The following is a 6,000-nucleotide window of genomic DNA, read 5'->3' on the forward strand; positions in this document are numbered from 1 at the left end:
AGGTGGCGATTTAGAGATAGTAGCGAGTAGGAGAGGATAGAGGGTTGGAGAGTGTAGAACGGTGGATATGGTAGTGATTTCAAGAGAGTAGTAAGCAGGAGACAGTAGCGAGTAGGAGACAGTAACTAGCTGCAAAGAGTAGCGAGTTGGAGAGGGTCTTGAGATATAGAGTATAGTGTGATAGAGAAGGTTGTGAATTTGAGAAGGTAATGAGTTTGAGAGAGTGGTTAGTCATACGAGTAGTGAGTTGTAGAGAATAATGAGTTGGCTTTGTCTAGCAAGTTGGAGGGGTTGGTGATCTAGAGAGCGTAGTGAGTTGGAGAGAGCAGCAAGCTAAAGAGGTTAGTGAGTTGGAGAGAGTAGTGAATTAGTGAAAGTAGCGAGTTACAATGAGTTGGAGAGACTGGTGAGTTGGAGAGAGTAGCAAATTATAGTGAGTTATATAGTGAGGTGGAGAGCACAGTGAGTTGAAGAGGTTAGGGAATTGGAGAGTAACATGTTGGAAAGAGTAGTGAGTTGGATAGGGTAGTGAGACGGAGAGTGTAATGATTTGGAGACATTGATGAGCAGGCGAGAGTAACGAGTTGGAGACTATGGTGAGTTGGTTGGAATAGCAATTTTTAGTAGTAGCAAGTTTGGATAGGGTACTGAGTTGGAGAGCAGCAAGTTGGAGAGAGTAGAGAGTTAGAGAGGCTTGTGATTGGAGGGTGCAGTGAATTGGAGAGAGTAATGAGTTGAAAGGATGAAGGAGCTGGAGAGAGTAGTGAGTTGGAGAGACATACATTTGGAGAGGGCAGTGAGTTGGAGTGAGGAGTGAATAGGAGGAGTTAGTGAGCTCAAGTGAATAGTGAGTGGGAGAGTGTAGTGGTACACTGCTGGTCACAGGCTTGCAAACGTAAAAACAACCCTCTACCATCACTCTTTATCTCCTATTTGCAAGCCAATTTTGGATCCAAATTGCCAACTTGTCTTGGATCCCAAGGGCTCTTACCATTTGGACCTTGTCAAAGACCTTACTGAAGTTCATGTAACCACAACAACAACACCACCCGCATCATTCTATTGTGTCAGTTCAATAGACAGGATCTCTCTTCAACATATTGGTGCTACCTCCAATCAATCCTTGCCTCTCAAGTATTGATTAATACTGTCCTTCAGAATTTTTCCAATAATTCCCCTAACGCTGACATCAGACTAACTGGGCTGTAATTACCTGGTCTCTCCTTGCTGCCCTTCTTGCACAAAGGAACCACATTAGCTACCCTCCAATCATCTGACATTTCACCTGTGACCAGCGAGGTATTAAATATCTCTGCCCTTGTCTTTTGTAACAGGCTAGAACACACTCCATCAGGCCTTAGGGATTTGTGCATCTTTATGCCTGCTAAAACCTCCTCCTTATTCATCTTAACAAACTCTAGAACCTCACCACCTGAAATGAAATTTCCAGCTACAGTGTTTTTGTCCTTTGTGAATGCAGATGAGAAATATTAATTTAAGACCTCTACATGCAGATTGTCCCTTTGGTCTCTAATAGGCCCCACTCTTTCTCTGGTAATAGTCTTGCTCTTAATATACTTATAAAATGCCTTGAAGTTTTCCTTAATCCTACCTGCCGAACATATTTTGTGGCCCCTCTTTGGCCTCCTAATTTCGTTTTTTAAACACCCCCTATACTCTCTATATTCCTGAAGGGTCTCCTCAGTTTTTAATGCCAAGTTCTCCTGCCATCGTGATCCTTACCAACTACAAACAATAAACTGGGAACAAATTACTCAACCTAACGCACTACTCACCGAATCAGATTTCTTGCGCGCTCTCTCGCTCTATTCCAAACAAACTACAAACTAGAAAATAAGGTCTTTTACGTTGGAGAGAGTAGTGATTTAGAGAGAGTAGTGAGCTGGCAAAAGTCGCGAGTTGGAGAGAGTAGCGTGTTGGAAATGGTAGTGAATTGGAAAGGATAGTGAGCTGGAGAGAGTAGCGGCTCAGTGAGAGTTGTGAATTGTAATTAGTAGTGAGCTGGAGAAAGTAGTAAGTTGGAGACTGTAGCGAGTTGGGGAGTACAGTCAGCTGGGGAGGGTAAAGAGCTAAAGAGAGTAGTAAATTGGAGAGATTAGTGAGTTGGAGAAGATAGCAAGTTGGAGAGTTCAGCGTGTCGATGTGTGTAGTGTTCTGAAGAGAGTAGTGTGTTGGGGAGAGTAGTGAGCTGGAGAGTATTGAGTTGGGAAGGATAATGAGCTGGAGGGATTAGCGAGTTGGAGAGGGTAGCAAGTTGGAGAGGGTAGCGAGTTGGTGTGTGTAGTATGCTGGAGAGCATAATGATTTAGAGAAAATTATGAGCTGGAGAGAGCAGCAAGTTGGAGGGGGTAGTGAGTTGGAGAGTGTAATGATTGATGAGTGTAGTAAATTGAAGAGAACAGTGAGCTGGAGAGAGCAGTGAGTTGGAGAGGATAGCAAGTTGGAGAGGGTGGCGCTGTGGACAGCATAGTCAGATGAAGAGAATTGTAAGATGGAGAACCTATCAAGTTGGAGAGGGTATTGTGTTGTGGGGGTGATTAATTGGAGAGAGTAGTGAACTAGAGAAAGTAGTGAGTTAGAAATGATTAAACAGAAATTGAAGAGGATATTTAGCCAGTAGAAAAGATTGATTGTCAGGAGAAGGTAAATCCTAAACTAGTTGGAAATGATTTGATAATTAACAATATAAATATCATAATTATTGTACTAAACTAAGACAACTGGAGTAGTTAATTTAGATAAAGGATGAAAAATGATAGAGTTTATACAAATATCCTAATGGAGATGAGTGTGACAATCTTTGATATCAAAGCAGCATTCAACTGAGTATGGCATCAATGATCCCTAGCAAAGCAGGAGTCAATGAGTATCAGGGGGCAAACTCTCCACTGGTTGGAGTCATACCTGGCACATAGGAAGATAGTTGTGATTGTTGGAGGTCAGCCATCTCAGCTCCAGGATATCTATACAGGGGTTCCTCACTGTAATGTCCTAGGCTAAACCATCTTCAGCTGCTTCATCAATGACCTTCTCTCTATCATTCGGTCAGAAGTGGGGATATTCACCAATGATTGCACAATATTCAGAACCATTCATGACTCCTCAGATACTGAAGTAGTCAATGTTCAAATGGTATAAGTTCTGTACAATACCAGATGACAAGTGGCAAGGACTAATAAGTAGAAAGTACATTCGTACCACAGAAATGCCAGGCTCTGATCATCTCCAATAAGAGACAATCTAACCATCACCCTTTGATATTCAATGGTTTTACCATCACTGAATCCCCCACTATCAACATCCTAAGTTTACCACTGACAACTGCACACACCATATAAATACAATGACTACAAGAGCCAGGAATACTGTGGCGAATAACTCACCTCCTGACTCCCCAAAGCCTCTCCATCATCTACAAGGCACAAGGCAGGAGAGTGCTGGAATATTCCCCACTTGCCTGGATGAGTACAGCCCCAACAACACTCAAAACGTTTGATACAACCCAAGACAAAGCAGCCCGCTTGATTGGCACTACATCAGCAAACATCCATTCCCCTGCACTACCGATGTTCAGTAACAGCAGTGTCTATGATCTGCAAGATACACTGCAGAAATTCACCAAAAATCCTCAGACAGAACCTTCCAAACCCATGACCACTTCCATCTAGAAGGACAAAGGCAGCAGATATTTGGAAAAACCACCAGGTTCCCCTCCAAGCCACTCACCATCCTGACTTCAAAATATATTGCCATTTCTTCACTGTCGCTGGGTCAAAATCCTGGAATTCCATCCTTAACAGCATTTGTGGATCTATGTACAGCAAATGGACTGCAGTTGTTCAAAAAGACAGTTCAACACCACCTTCACAAGGTCAACTCAGAACTAACAATAAATGCTGACCAGGTAGCGATGCCCATAACCCATGAACGAATAAAAAAAAGGGACAAACAGCAGAAAGGCAAGAAATCATAGTTCAGTGTTTTCTACTGCAGATATATGTTTGAGAAGATCCTTGAATTGTTACTGGGGAGAAAACAGTGGCTTTTATGGTTAATACAATGAATGCTGTTAGAGGGAATTACAATGCATGTTACAGGAAATCAGTGGATATGGCTTAAGATAGTGAATGTGAATGTTATGGGGAATATTCTTATAGGAAATTTAATGGACGTGGTGCACAAACACTTCCAAGTGGTAGATGTAGGTACAGTTACATTTAAAAGACATTTGAACAGATACATGGATAGGAAAGGTTTAGAGGGATATGGGCCAAAATAAGGCAAATGGGACTAGTTTTAGTTATGGAAACTTGGTCAGCAAGGACGAGTTGGACCAAAGGGTGTGTTTCTGTGCTGTATGACTCTTTGACCCTATAAGTCGGGAGTGTGGTGGAAGGAGGCTGAAATGGAGCATAAACACCAGAATGGGCTGAATGGCCTGTTTTAGTGACCTGTATCCTGTGTAACCCAATGTAACCCTGAACAAATATTTTGTTCCCCAATTTGAGGATACTGAGGACAGTAGTTTCACCCACTACCCTGCCTTGTTGGCAGCTGTCAGCTAATATAATGCCATCCGTGTAGTGGAGTGATTGATGATGGTACACTCCAGGTCCAGGACTTTGCATTTACAAAGAAGAGAATTGGACAATCAAATAAAGAAATTATTGCATCTAACATTCTGTAATATTTTAGATTTCTGCTATAATACCGAACATCCAGTTTACACCATATGCACTATACAGATTAAAATCATGGAAGATTTTACCTGTGGTATTCTGATGAATACAAGTGAGGTCAAATTCTGAAGGTTAACGGCTGAAGATGCTGTCTTGTTAAGTGAAACTGATCAGACTCTTTTATAGTGTTTAGAGACAATCCTTTCTGCTGCAGTTGTAATAATTAACCACAAACAGATTCCGATTGAGATTTGAGGTTAGATATTCAAGATGTGAGGAAGGAGTTTGTCTTGCAGTTTATTGAACCATCTCTCAGCAACACCCATTGTTTTATGACAAGGGAAGAGAAAATCAGATTAAGCAAACAGAAAAGGAACTGATCACCTTGATTGGACTGGAATGAGGAAAGAGGAAAGATTAAATGAAAGAGAGAGAGAAGGGTAAATCAGCACAATTTATTCATAGGATTTGGGAAGGATCTTGCTGATAAGAATGAAGATTTATCTTAACATTGCTATTTTTAGCTTTGCTAATTGCTCCATTGTTTCCATTCAATGATCCAATAAGAAGTGGTGCCCAACAGATAACAGCGGTGGGCAGTGGGAAGTGAGGCTGGTGAGTACATATTGCTGTAGGTGAAAGGTCTGGAGGGATCAAAGGAGGCAATTAAGGTTGCAATATATTGAAGGCACACTGAGCTTCCAAACACAGGAACCATTTTGTAATACGTTAGACTGATTTGCGTTCTCATGGAAGTGCAACTTGCCAGATTAAATATTTTGCAAATAATGCTGTACTAAACAGGAAGCACGGTGCACAACTCATCAAGACTCCTTCAACAATACCTACAAATCCATGATTACTTCCAGCTCGAAGTACAAAGCAGCAGATACAGGAGAACACAACCAGCTGCAAGTTCCACCCAAGCCACTCACCATCCTAAATTAGAAACATATCGCCGTTCCTTCAGTGCTTCCTCCTCAACTTGGAGGAACACTGATTCATCAGCTGTGGGCTGGTGGAACATGGTAACAACAGGAGGTTTCCTTACTTATGTTTAACCTAATGCCATAAGACTTCATGGGGTCCAGAATGAATGTTGAGGACTCCCAGGTCAACTCCCTCCCAACTGTGTACCATTGGGCCACCACCTCCACTGGGCGTAAACTGCTGCTAGAACGGGACATATCCAGGGCTGGTGATGGAGGTCTCTCAGACATTGTCTATAAGGTATGATTCTGTGAGTATGGCTATATCAGGCTGTTGCTTGATGAGTCTGTGAGGTTGCTCTTCCGATTTT

At 42.1% G+C, this 6,000-nt stretch overlaps 1 protein-coding gene across 1 annotated transcript in view; it reads right to left on the reverse strand.

Annotated features, from left to right (window-relative positions):
- LOC109923835 (chloride anion exchanger-like) overlaps positions 1-4,849 on the reverse strand; it is a 61,122-nt gene extending 56,273 nt beyond the window's left edge. The window contains exon 1 of the mRNA XM_048610265.1: positions 4,790-4,849. The gene's annotated coding sequence lies outside the window, so the exon portion shown is untranslated. The remainder of the gene's footprint in view (positions 1-4,789) is intronic.
- Between the last annotated feature and the right edge of the window lie 1,151 nt (positions 4,850-6,000).

Source organism: Rhincodon typus, chromosome 22 (assembly GCF_021869965.1).
Source record: "Rhincodon typus isolate 14 chromosome 22, sRhiTyp1.1, whole genome shotgun sequence".
In the NCBI taxonomy this organism is placed as follows: domain Eukaryota; kingdom Metazoa; phylum Chordata; class Chondrichthyes; order Orectolobiformes; family Rhincodontidae; genus Rhincodon; species Rhincodon typus.